Here is a 13,350-nt window from a genome sequence, read left to right on the forward strand (position 1 = left end):
ATTTTGTATAATAGCATATTCTCAATATGTGCAAAATAGGTAGATTTAAAAGGAAAAAGACAATGTCATACATTTAGTGGGAAATTTTAGTGCACCTCTGAAAATTGATAGAACAAGCAATAAAATAATTAAGCATACAGAATATTGAGCAATGAGAGATATACAGCACAAGATATTATCTTAAAGTGTATGACTGAAACATTTATAAAAACTGACTATATTCTAGAGAATAAATTATACGTCAACAAATTTCAAACAGTAAAATCATATAGAATGTATTCTCTATCATAATGGAATTGATCTATAAACAATTAATAAAACTTACTGTATGTTTGATAATTAGCTAATATATTTCTTTATAATCATAGTGTTAAAACTCAGGAGAGTTACTATCTTTGGGCATAAGGAATGAATATTGACTGGGAAGGGTGCTAGTAATATTTTATTTCCTAATCACTTTTACTCATTTGGCTGTACTGACATGTACATTTTGTATATTTTTTTTACTTCAATAAAAATAAAAGTGTTAATATAAAAATAGAAATATATATAGATGAAGATATAACAGGCTTGATGTGTTGAGTCATATGTAAGGAAAAAATCATCTATGACAAAGATAGGATCACAAATCAGCAAACATGAGCTATGTGATTGTCTTCAGAAAAATGACCTATTAAATAAAAAAGTGTATCTAGCCTTGAAGCTTACACAGAAGTGGAATCCAAATAGCTCAGTTTTAAAAATGAAAAGTAATGCAATGAAATACATACATGCATTTGTATTCACACACCCACATACACACGGGCACACACAGACAGGAGAAAGTGTAAACCATCAAGTAGGGAAAGATTTCTTGAAATAAATGTTCTAGCCATAAATCAAAAGAAAACATGGAGCTCAGCTTGGGGCTCTGTGATGACCTAGCGGGTAGGAGGTGGGGATCAGGAGGGAGGCTTGAGGGGGAGATGATATGTGTATACATATAGCTAATTCATATTGTTGTACAGCAGAAACATACTAATTGTAAAGCAGTTATACTCCAATTAAGAAAAAAAAAAAGAGCATATAGTCATCACTCACCTCACTCATTTCTTCAGTCATGTCTGACTCTTTGCAGCCCCATGATAGCCGTAGAGGGGAGAAAAAAAAGCTGACAGATGTGCCCATATTAAATGTATATTCAAGGATGTATATGGTGGGTTTAGAGACTATTTCAAATGAATATAGTTTTAATATCTGCAAAACAGAGGGAGCCCCTATTAAAAAAATAGATGAAGTGTATGGATGGAGAATTCACAGAAGAGAATATTTAACTAGGCTAATGATGATAATGTATGGATGTGAGAGTTGGACTTGAAGAAAGCTGAGTGCCGAAGAATTGATGCTTTTGGACTGTGGTGTTGGAGAAGACTCTTGAGAGTCCCTTGGACTGCAAGGAGATCCAACCAGTCCATTCTGAAGGAGATCAGCCCTGGGATTTCTTTGGAAGGAATGATGCTAAAGCTGAAACTCCAGTACTTTGGCCACCTCATGCGAAGAGTTGACTCATTGGAAAAGACCCTGATGCTGGGAGGGATTTGGGGCAAGAGGAGAAGGGGACGACAGAGGATGAGATGGCTGGATGGCATCACTGACTCGATGGACGTGAGTCTGAGTGAACTCTGGGAGATGGTGATGGACAGGGAGGCCTGGCATGCTGCAATTCATGGGGTCACAGAGAGTCGGACACGACTGAGCGACTGAACTGAACTGGACTGAACTGAACTGAATGATCATAAAAAAAGGATGATTATCAATCTCATTAATAAAATGAGGGAAAAAGAGTGTCGTTTTGCTCACTTAAATCCTTCAGGTTGGCAGCTGTGAACATGTGGTAATTCCAAGTGAAAGTGTAGATGTGTGGAAACAGAAAGCCTCATAACCTGCTTCTAAGAGACCAAATCAGTAGTCATTCTGGACAGCAGTTAATAGAACTTAATGAAATTATGCATTTATATGGAAATCTTAAGCATTTATTCCAGATAAGTTCTTGCACATGTCCATACATTCTAAAGCATGAAGGCAGTCAGTGCAGCCTTTTTGTGTTTCTTGAGGAGTTAGTGATAACCCAGGTGTTCATCATTATAGAACACACAGATTAAACATAGTGGACATATAAACAAAGGGTATCAGCCAGGAAAAGCAGTGGAAGTATAAATGTTTACGGAAACTCGGGTTGATGTTCAAAACTGACTTTTGAGTAAAAATATAAAAACCAGTGTAATTACTACAGCAAAATACCATTTGTATACATTGAAATATACCCCTTATACCAAGGAAACCTACATTTTGAGAGCGTACATGAATATACAAGAAAACAGATAAAGCACATTAAAAGACATGATGTATGTGGAATAGGGAGAGATGGACATTGTGATAAAAATTTAGGAGAATAATACCAAAATAAAAGAGGGCTCTTGTAGTAATGACCATGTTACTGTTCCTTGAACAGAGAAGTGATGACTAGGGTCAAAAAAAAAAAAAATCAAGTATCCACAGAAGGAAAAAGTGCATTTAGGTAAATCATATGCCACCATTTTTATGCTGTAAGATGCCAGGGTTTTATTTTTGTATGGTTCCCCTATTCCACTTAATTCTTTCTTACATAGGTGTAAAAGTAAAATAGTGGAACTCCTTCATTGAAATTCCTTGCCAGAATGAATTATTAAAGTCCTATAAAAATCCATTGAAAAATAGTTAAAATGAGAAACACACTGTCACCAAACACTAGTTGGTTAGTGACTTATAGTCACTTTGTTTCAACTGCAGATTTCTTAGGTCAATTTCTTTTACATGATAGGAGAGTATACATAATAGATGATTAACAGGGTATATTAAAAAATGATTGACTTCTTAAAATTTTATTTCGCAAATTGTTCATTGCTAACACATTTAATATATAAGACTAATCATAATATCCAATGTCATTCAGTTTTCTTGAATTGAGTAAATTAAGAAAGTTATGTGAATGCTCTTTTAGAAGCAAGAGCTATAGCATCAACCTGATAAGGACTCTGATTTTTTTCTATCTATGAAATTCTTATATAAAGATTGATATTCTCACTCATCTTAGGATGCCAGCTGTGTGTGTGGAGGGTGTAACATAGTGTAAGCAAAAGGAAAGATAAAACCGTACTCAGATACATGAACCGCACAAAGTAACCTCATAAGCAAAATTACCATCTGTTTCTGGGTTCAGCTAATGAGAGAACTTGTTCAATTGTATATCGGGTCAATCTGAAAATAATAAAACCAGGACTTCTATGAGTTAAAAAGCACGCTCCTCTAACCTCCCCTCCTCCACCTCTATTTCACTTGTTGAAAAACAAGGAAAACAAATAGACATGTGGCCACCCACATGGTTGTGTAAATTGGAGAAAAAAGTGAAAATAACGTGCGACAGAATGCCTGAAGGTTTCACTTAGTCCTTTACACATGGACTTAATCACTTTGGCAAATTCTCTCTCCCTCCCATATGAACTTCATAGACCATTTTTCAAATTAAAAGTGCCCTCTCTTCTTTCATGTTTTAAGAACTAGTGGCTCAGGGAAAAGCTGGGAAGTGATTTGGGAAACTGTGCCGTCATCTAGGAATTTTGCTGCTTTAAAAAAAAAAAAAAAAAAACACTGGAAATGTGCCAATACTGTAGATTTGTTAAAATTTCTTGAGAGCGTCTTGTTGTGTGTGATGGTATGTGTGTGTGTGTGTGTGTGTGGTGTGTGGGGGTAGGATGTGTGTGTGTGTGCCTGTGCACACCTGTTATCTAAGTTTAAGCCCTTTTTCAAGTTGTAAATGTTTAAATTCCTTTGGATACGTATACAGTATTAAGGCCAATCAATGTTTCATTGGGATTTCACATTTAGAGTTACTTCTAGGGGCTAACTGCTGTGGGAATTAATGTTTAGAGCTAATGATCAAAATCATCTGATTGTATTCACCATGGAGAGTGACCTAATTCTACACCTACTTAAAACTTTTCCAGCAAGAGCACTTTACTCTTTAAAATTGGAAAATCATCAACTCTCTAGTGGAATGAAGACCTTTCTTTTCCTGATACCCTGTACAACTCAAGTTTACGTGGGAAGTATGAATAACTTGGCAGAGTAACAACTACTATAAGGGCTTACTCAGAGAAGAATTTCATAGATCTGCATTACACAGAGCTGGTCATCAAAAATCACTTGAGAGTCCACTGAATTCACTAGATTCAAAGTCAACAGACAACTTGGCCTGTTCAAGGAGCTCCTGTGAGTGTTCTGGAATGTGTTCACCATAGCCTTTATTTCCATCCTTCTTAATTCCCTTGCTTCATGTGTATCTGCTCCATTAATCCCATTTTTCTTGACATGCTAGCTATCTACAAATTGGTATTTAGCAATAGACCCTCCACCAGTCAAAATACTTATTGTCACTGCTTCCCTGTATTTGTCAGTCTTGTAATTTAGAGGCTGGCAAATATTTTCTGTGAAGAGTCAGACTGTATTTTAGGCTTTGTGGGCCAGAGGACATTTCTTGCAGCAACTTAACTCTGCTGTTGTAATGTGAAGGCAGTTATACACAATGGGAAAGAACTGGTGTACCTGTGTTCAAAAAAACCAAAACCCTTTACTTATGAAGATAAATGATTAGCTTGATTTTGCCCTTGGACAATAGTTTGCTGACCTTTGAACCATGACTCCTCAGAGGGGGAAGAGATAGCTTTTCTTAGTGTGAAGACAATTTGACAGTCTTTGTGTTGATGTGAATGTAGTCATCCCCCACCCGCTTTTTTTTTTTTTTTTTTCCCTTTGGCTGCATGGCATAGTGGTGAAGAGTACTGGCTTCAGATCAGATCAGATCAGTTGCTCAGTTGTGTCTGACTCTTTGTGACCCCATGAATCGCAGCACGCCAGGCCTCCCTGTCCCTCACCAACTCCCGGAGTTCACTGAGACTCACGTCCATCGAGTCAGTGATGCCATCCGGCCATCTCATCCTCTGTCATCCCCTTCTCCTCCTGCCCCCAATCCCTCCCAGCATCAGAGTCTTTTCCAATGAGTCAACTCTTCGCATGAGGTGGCCAAAGTACTGGAGTTTCAGCTTCAGCATCATTCCCTCCAAAGAAATCCCAGGGCTGATCTCCTTCAGAATGGACTGGTTGGATCTCCTTGCGGTCCAAGGGACTCTCAAGAGTCTTTTCCAACACCACAGTTCAAAAGCATCAATTCTTCGGTGCTCAGCCTTCTTCACAGTCCAACTCTCACATCCATACATGACCACAGGAAAAACCATAGCCTTGACTAGACGAACCTTTGTTGGCAAAGTAATGTCTCTGCTTTTGAATATGCTATCTAGGTTGGTCATAACTTTCCTTCCAAGGAGTAAGCGTCTTTTAGTGGAAGTCAAACCAGAAGCTCCGTGCTCTTGGGAAAGTGACAACATTTCAATCCTTTATTTTCTCTCCTCTGTAAAATAGAATAATGATAATATATACTTTAAAAGTTTGTTATGAGATAAAATGAGAAAATGTATACAAAGGGAGCAGTATATTTACATCATATTTCAGGGTTTTATTTTTAGAAAGTGACTTCTGGATATAGTAACTGAACTCTATTGATACCAATTCCTTTATAAAATCTCTTGTAATCAATGACTTGTTGGGCCTTGTTATTGCAGATCATGACAGTTCAAGATTAAAATATAAGCAAAAGTGGGGGAGCAAAATGGAAGCTATAAGAGCAAACCAGAATCCTGGCATTGAAAGATTCCCATGGCCTTTAATCTTCCATTCATGCCATTTGTTACCTTATTACCTGGAAAATTGTTTTAAACTGACAAAAGCTATGAACACTTGATGATGACTTTTTTAAACACTAGGTGAAAAAGAGATGAGATGGATGTGAGGAAGGGAGTTTTTGAAGTGCTTCTCAACTGTACTCTAGGAGTCATTTAGGTGAACAGTATTTATCTAGAATCATTATCTAGAATCTGAGCTTCTGAGAAATTGCCTTGTCCCAGCAAAACTGGGGTGTGAACTTTCCAACCTCTTAACTCAAGGCTAGTATGTTTACCTCATCAATTTAGTTGAATGTGTTCATATTCCCTGAAGGAAATAGTTAAGAACAAATATTATTCTTTTAGTATGATCCCAAATGGAAATGGTATAAAATATGAATCTATTTAATAAGTAATTATATTCAAGTTTGGTTGACTTAATAATATGTATTGAGTTAAAACTATGTCTTTACTGCTGCTTTAGGAAAAGTCTAAGTGCTAAATTCAACATATATTTTTAAAATTCTCTCCCTGTGATGTAACTGTTTCACTGATAAGCCTTGATATAAGGATTTGACTATAGTGCCAGACTGAATGCCTGAGATGATTCCATTGGACCATTACACCATGGTTAGTGCCAGACAGGTCCCACAGAAGCTGAGGACATGTCCTCTACTCTATATATATGAAGGAGAAACTCCATTAATATTGGCAAATTTGACTTTATTCCTATAGTTGATTGCTTATTGTGAATTCTCATACTTAGTGTGCATACATAATATATTATTTTTAAAGTTAGAATTCTATACAGTGTGTTTAGAGAGCTTCCAAATTTTTCTGAGCAATGGCAAAAGATAAGATTTACAATGATACACAAAGAAAATTCGGTGGTGATGCTATCTAAGAAAATTTTGGAGAGTGTACAGCAAATGTCCAAATAATCAAGCTCTTGTCTGCACCTTCTTGAGGTTTTCAAGATGTCTATGCTTTCCTGTAAAATATAAATTCTAGATTAGTGAGTTTCCATATTTGCCTTTTAATGTAATTCAAATGCGCTGCTTTGTATGTATGCCTTGTGTTTTATTATGTGTTTTCAAAAACATTTTCTTTTGATGAGTTTACTATATTATGCAGTCTCATGATTAAAATCATGCCATCCCTTTTTAAGAATATTGTAGCAATAGGCAAAACTTTGAAAAATTCCATTTAAAATACAGATTGCAACATAAAAAATACATTCTTGATTCATAATTAGCATGTGATATACATTTTGAGTGAACATCAGTCTTTAAAACCATCTTTATATTAAGATTCATCATTTATTGTCAGTTTAAAACAATTTGTAATGGTTAGTGTGTACATAGTGACATATACTCTGGTGTAGTATAAAAAGTGAAGATGGTTTTTCTGCTCTTGCTAAGTTAATTAAAAAAAAAAAAAAGGATTCAATTTACAGTCTATAGTAGTTCTGCTGTGCAAGGAGAAAGATAAAGCTATAAGGGCAATAAGACTCTTGGATAATTTTCCCCTAGACCTACAGTCTGGTCTTTTTAACTGTATTTAGATTTTTTAACTTCTTTCAGTGCAATTGAGTGACACCAAAACTTTTAATTATAAATAGAAGATTTAAAAAAAAAAATTTGGGAAAAGCCTTATGGCTCCTTCATTCTTTCTTTGCTGCTTGTAATAATGGTGTTTTTTGTCTGTCTTCTTTTCATTATCCTACAAGCCTTCCTGTAACTGAGTACTAAAACTGGAATTGTTGGCTGTTTTGGGGAGTCCCATAACTTTCCTTGTGTGTACAGGCCCCATGAGGACAATGCTTGTCTTATTCCTCATCAGTGTTATTTCTGACCCAACTCTTTGGTGAGGGGAAGAAGGAAAGCGTTGAAAAGTATGTTCCCTCCCCAGCCTTTTAGGGAGAAAGATGTAGGGCTGGGATTTTCTCAAAGCAAATTTCATCAAATGCATGACTCTCCTTGAGCACTCATTGGTTGGCAAGATGCAAAGAACTCAGATTACTGAACTCCTAGTGGGATACCAGAAATAGATAAATATGACCAAGCATTTCCAAATCCTTAGCCAGGCAATCAGAGGATATGACTGTAACACAATGGCTACAGTGTGTTTTGCACATGATTTTAAAGCCCTAGACAACTGGACTTGAATTCTTCATATGCAGTGATTTTTCATTAAAAAGATCAGACAAGTTTTGGCTGGCTTGTGCCTCAGAATGCTGGGATCAATTATCATTTGGGAATCAGCTGTTTATTTTTTTTTTTCTGATCAGAAACATTGTGATGGAAGGAATTATTACATTGTCACATTGCTTTAAAAGCTGAGCTTCAGGCAGCCTTTGCTCATCCCTGGCTGATCCAGCCTCATCAGCACCGATGCGAGATCAACTTCTGATTCTTGCCATGAAAGTGCTTCATCATCTGGGAAAATGCAACTCCTAACCACTATTTTATATTATCAAAAGTTTGTGATAAATTTAGCTGGCACACTGAATTCAACAATAAATTGAAAGCTTTCATATTTTATTATTTTAAAAGGAAGAGCTCTCAGCACTGCAGCACACATTCACAGTATTTCTAAGGAAGGTTTAACACAAGAATATTAAAGTTTCATTACCAGATATTTAGGGCTTCCCAGGTGGAGCCAGTGGTAAAGAACCCACCTGCCAATGCAGGAGACATGAGATAGGAGTTTGATCCCTAGGTAGGGAAGATCCCCTGGAGGAAGGCTTGGCAACCCACTCTACTATTCTAGCCTGGAGAATCCCATGGAAAGAAGAGCCTGGCGGGCTACAGTCCATAGGGTTGCAAAGAGTCGGACAGGATTGAAGCAGCTTAGGATACACACACACGAGATATTTAAGTTTTAACTCCATAACCAAAGTTCTTTGGTTTTTAAATTTTATTTTACTAGCCAACATGATTGGCCCAATGTTAAAGGACTTGTTTCTTCATTAGATCCTTCAAAGGCAAAAGGAAATTTCAAGGTGTGTTAGTTTTCTGATAATGCATATTAAAAACATGTTTAAGTTACTCTGCTGCACTTTTATATATAGGCTACATATCCTCAGCTATTACCTTCACTCTAACAAATACATATGATCACAAAGTGAGGAATTTTTAATTTACTTTAATAACTTCACTTGAGAATAAATGTAAATCTCACCTGCTGCTGCTGCTGCTAAGTCACTTCAGTTGTGTCCGACTCTGTGCGACCCCATAGATGGCAGCCCACCAAGCCCCATCATCCCTGGGATTCTCCAGGCAAGAACACTGGAGTGGGTTGCCATTTCCTTCTCCAATACATGAAAGTGAAAAGTGAAAGTGAAGTTGCTCAGTCATGTCCGACTGTTTGCGACCCCATGGACTACAGCCTACCAGGCTCCTCTGCCCATGGGATTTTCCAGGCAAGAGTACTGGAGTGGGGTGCCATTGCCTAAATCTCACCTACTAAACAGGAAAATTTGGAAAACAGAGAATACCTTTTCCTCATTCTCCCTGTCAAAATACATGCCTCTAACTTAAACACATCCCATAAGATGCAGAGTATTTGTTGATAATATTTTGGAAGATTGTATAGTTTATATATGTTGTTTATAAATTAATGTCTGTGTAAGTACCAAGAAATATGTACACAGCATTTATAGCAATTGTATGGAATTAACTGTAGGTTTCTGAACTCATCTCAGACAGATTGGGTCTTCTAATTTTTTCCCAATGGGATTTATTTCTCTGACTACAATGGTAATTCAGTAAGTATTATTATCTTATTAGCTACATACTAAATATGGTAAGTTTCATTAAAATTAACTTAATAACACTCAGTGAACATTCGTGCAACTCTTTGGAGCACTCAGATATTTTGGAGTAATTATTTGTTTTCAGTTCAGTTCAGTCACTCAGTCATGTCTAGTTCTTTGCAACCCCGTGGATGCAGCACTCCAGACCTCCCTGTCTGTCACCAACACCAGGAGTTTACTCAAACTCATGTCCATTGAGTTGGTAATGCCATCCAACCATCTCATCCTCTGTTGTCCCCTGCTCCTCCCACCTTCAATTTTCCCCAGCATCAGGATCTTTTCAAATGAGTTAGTTCTTTGCATCATGTGGCCAAAGTGTTGCCGTTTCAGCTTCAGCATCAGTCTTTCCAATGAATATTCAGGACTGATTTCCTTTAGGATGGACTGGTTGGATCTCCTTGCAGTCCAAGGGATTCTCAAGAGTCTTCTCCAACACCACAGTTCAAAAGCATCAACTCTTCATTGCTCAGCTTTCTTTATAGTCCAACTTTCACATCCATACATGACTACTGGAAAAACCATAGCTTTGACTAGATGGAGCATTGTAGCTTTTCTTCCAAGGAGCAAACATCTTTTAATTTCATGGCTGCAGTCATCATCTGCAGTGATTTGGGAGCCCCCCAGAATAAAGTCTGTCACTGTTTCCATTGTTTCCCCATCTATTTGTCATGAAGTGATGGGACCAGATGCCATGATCTTAGTTTTCTGAACACTGAGTTTTAAGCCAACTTTTTCACTCTTTTGTTTCAATCTCTCATCAAGAGACTCTTTAGTTCTTCTTCACTTTCTGCCATAAGGGTGGTGTCATCTGCATATCTGAGGTTATTAATATTTCTCCTGGCAATCTTGAGTCCAGCTTGTGCTTCATCCAGCCTGGCATTTCTTATGATGTTCTCTGCACATAAGTTAAAAAAGCAGGGCAAAAATATACAGCCTTGATGTACTCCTTTCTCGATTTGGAACCAGTCTGTTTTTCCATGTCCGGTTCTAACTGTTGCTTCTTGACCTGCATACAGATTTCTCAGGAGGCAGGTGAGGTGGTCTGGTATTCCCATCTCTTTAAGTATTTCCACAGTTTGTTGTGATCCACACAGTCAAAGGCTTTGGCATAGTCAATAAAGCAGAAGTATTTGTTACACAGTAAGATCTGTCTCTTCCCTGGTGGCTCAGAGGTTATAGTGTCTGCCTCCAATGCGGGAGATCTGGGTTTGATCCCTGGATTGGGAAGATCCCCTGGAGAAGGAAATGGCAACCCACTCCAGTATACTTGCCTGGAGAATCCCATGGACGGAAGAGCCTGGTAGGCTACAATCCACGGGGTTGCAAAGAGTTGGACATGACTGAGTGACTTCACTCACTCACTCAAGGTCCATCTAGTCAAGGCTATGGTTTTTCCAGTGGTCATGTATGGACGTGAGAGTTGGACTGTGAAGAAGGCTGAGCGCCAAAGAATTGATGCTTTTGAACTGTGGTGTTGGAGAAGACTCTTGAGAGTCCCTTGGACTGCAAGGAGATCCAACCAGTCCATTCTAAAGGAGATCAGTCCTGGGTGTTCTTTGGTAGGAATGATGCTAAAGCTGAAACTCCAGTACTTTGGCCACCTCATGCGAAGGGTTGACTCATTGGAAAAGACTCTGATGCTGGGAGGGATTGGGGGCAGGAGGAGAAGGGGACGACAGAGGATGAGATGGCTGGATGGCATCACTGACTCGATGGACGTGAGTCTGAGTGAACTCCAGGAGCTGGTGATGGACAGGGAGGCCTGGCGTGCTGCATTTCATGCGGCCACAAAGAATCGGATACGACTGAGCGACTGAACTGAACTGAACTGTATTCTATGAGAGAGAAGCTAGTATACCTAAGCTCTTTACAGACCCTACTACTGAGTCAGGGGAATAGTAGAATCTTGCTTGAAGCTTCACAGCTACCTTGAATAGAGTGATGGAGCAGAACATGAGCTGATCTGAATAGCTGGTGTTCTTCAACACCACTCTAACTGAGATTGGGGGAACATGCTCTCTTTTTGACTTTTAAATGCTCAGAGAATAGAAGCAGGAATATCCTCTCACCCCATTCTTTTGGAGTACATAGTGCAAAGGTAATAGCCAAATATCCAAATAAACAAAACAGTGTGATGTGTGTTAAAATAGAAATACCTACCAGTTTCAAATTAAATTATTTAAAAAATTTTATTGGGATTTTTATTAAAAATTAAAAATAAAAAGTCAATAAAAATATACATATAAATGTCCACAGGAAGCCAGAATAGGGAGAAGTGCATTTGTCTGGTGGAGCTAGAGAAAGTATCCCAAGGGAAGTAATGTTCATGTTTGAATCTTAAAGGAACAGTAGAAAATTTATGGCTGAAAGTGTTGGGAGAACCCCAGAGATGAGTAAACAGAATGTGAGAAGGCTGGCAGGTATAAATTTCAGTAAAGCATTTTACTTGAATAGGAAGTTGAGTTGCATCATGTTTCCCTGTCAGCTTGGTGGTCTGAAGTTTAATACCAGGTTATTTGAGTGAGTGAGTGAATTCATTCAGTCGTGTCCAACTCTTTGCAACCCCGTGGACTGTAGCCCACCAGGCTCTTCCATCCATGGGATTCTCCAGGCAAGAATACTGGAGTGGGTTGCCATTTCCTTCTCCAGGGAATCTTCCCGACCCAGGGAATGAACCCGGGTCTCCCGCATTGCAAGCAGATGCTTTAACCTCTGAACAACCAGGGAAACCAGCTTATTTATAGAGTTATAATTCCTTTTTCTGTTTAAATACAGTATCACTGCCAGAAATTAGTGAATAAAATATTTAGTTTAAAAGAAACATATAATCCACTGTATATTCTTGCCTCCTTTGTCAAAGATAAGGTGTCCATGTGTGCGTGGATTTATCTCTGGGCTTTCTATTTTGTTCCATTGATCAATATTTCTGTCTTTGTGCCAGTACCATACTGTCTTGATAATTGTGGCTTTGTAATAGAGCCTGAAGTCAGGCAGGTTGATTCCTCCAGTTCCATTCTTCTTTCTCAAGATAGCTTTGGCTATTCGAGGTTTTTTGTATTTCCATACAAATTGTGAAATTATTTGTTCTAGCTCTGTGAAGAATACCGTTGGTAGCTTGATAGGGATTGCATTGAATCTATAAATTGCTTTGGGTAATATACTCATTTTCACTATATTGATTCTTCCAATCCATGAACATGGTATATTTCTCCATCTATTAGTGTCCTCTTTGATTTCTTTCACCAGTGTTTTATAGTTTTCTATGTATAGGTCTTTGGTTTCTTTAGGTAGATATATTCCTAAGTATTTTATTTTTTCCGTTGCAATGGTGAATGGAATTATTTCCTTAATTTCTCTTTCAGTTTTCTCATTATTAGTGTATAGGAATGCAAGGGATTTCTGTGTGTTGATTTTGTATCCTGCAACTTTACTATAATCATTGATTAGTTCTAGTAATTTTCTGGTGGAGTCTTTAGGGTTTTCTATGTAAAGGATCATGTCATCTGCAAACAGTGAGAGTTTTACTTCTTTTTTTCCAATTTGGATTCCTTTTATTTCTTTTTCTGCTCTGATTGCTGTGGCCAAAACTTCCAAAACTATGTTGAATAGTAATGGTGAAAGTGGGCACCCTTGTCTTGTTCCTGACTTTAGAGGAAATGCTTTCAATTTTTCACCATTGAGGATAATGTTTGCTGTGGGTTTGTCATATATAGCTTTTATTATGTTGAGGTATGTTCCTTC

The 13,350-nt window shown here is 37.8% G+C and overlaps 1 protein-coding gene across 34 annotated transcripts in view; it reads left to right on the forward strand.

Moving 5' to 3' along the window:
* LOC147355172 (uncharacterized) overlaps window positions 1-13,350 on the forward strand; it is an 814,003-nt gene that overhangs the window by 198,907 nt on the left and 601,746 nt on the right. The window contains exon 6 of one of the 34 annotated variants that reach the window (XR_015144321.1): window positions 4,023-4,454. The exons of 32 other annotated variants lie outside the window; for them this stretch is intronic. The gene's annotated coding sequence lies outside the window, so the exon portion shown is untranslated. Of the gene's footprint in view, window positions 1-4,022; window positions 4,489-13,350 lie in introns of those variants that run through there. One more of the 34 variants, XR_015144346.1, reaches the window with a different exon arrangement.

The sequence above is a fragment of the Bos grunniens genome, chromosome 17, assembly GCF_055505025.1.
Source record: "Bos grunniens cultivar Pamir isolate PY7600 chromosome 17, Bosgru_T2T1.0, whole genome shotgun sequence".
Classification (NCBI taxonomy): domain Eukaryota; kingdom Metazoa; phylum Chordata; class Mammalia; order Artiodactyla; family Bovidae; genus Bos; species Bos grunniens.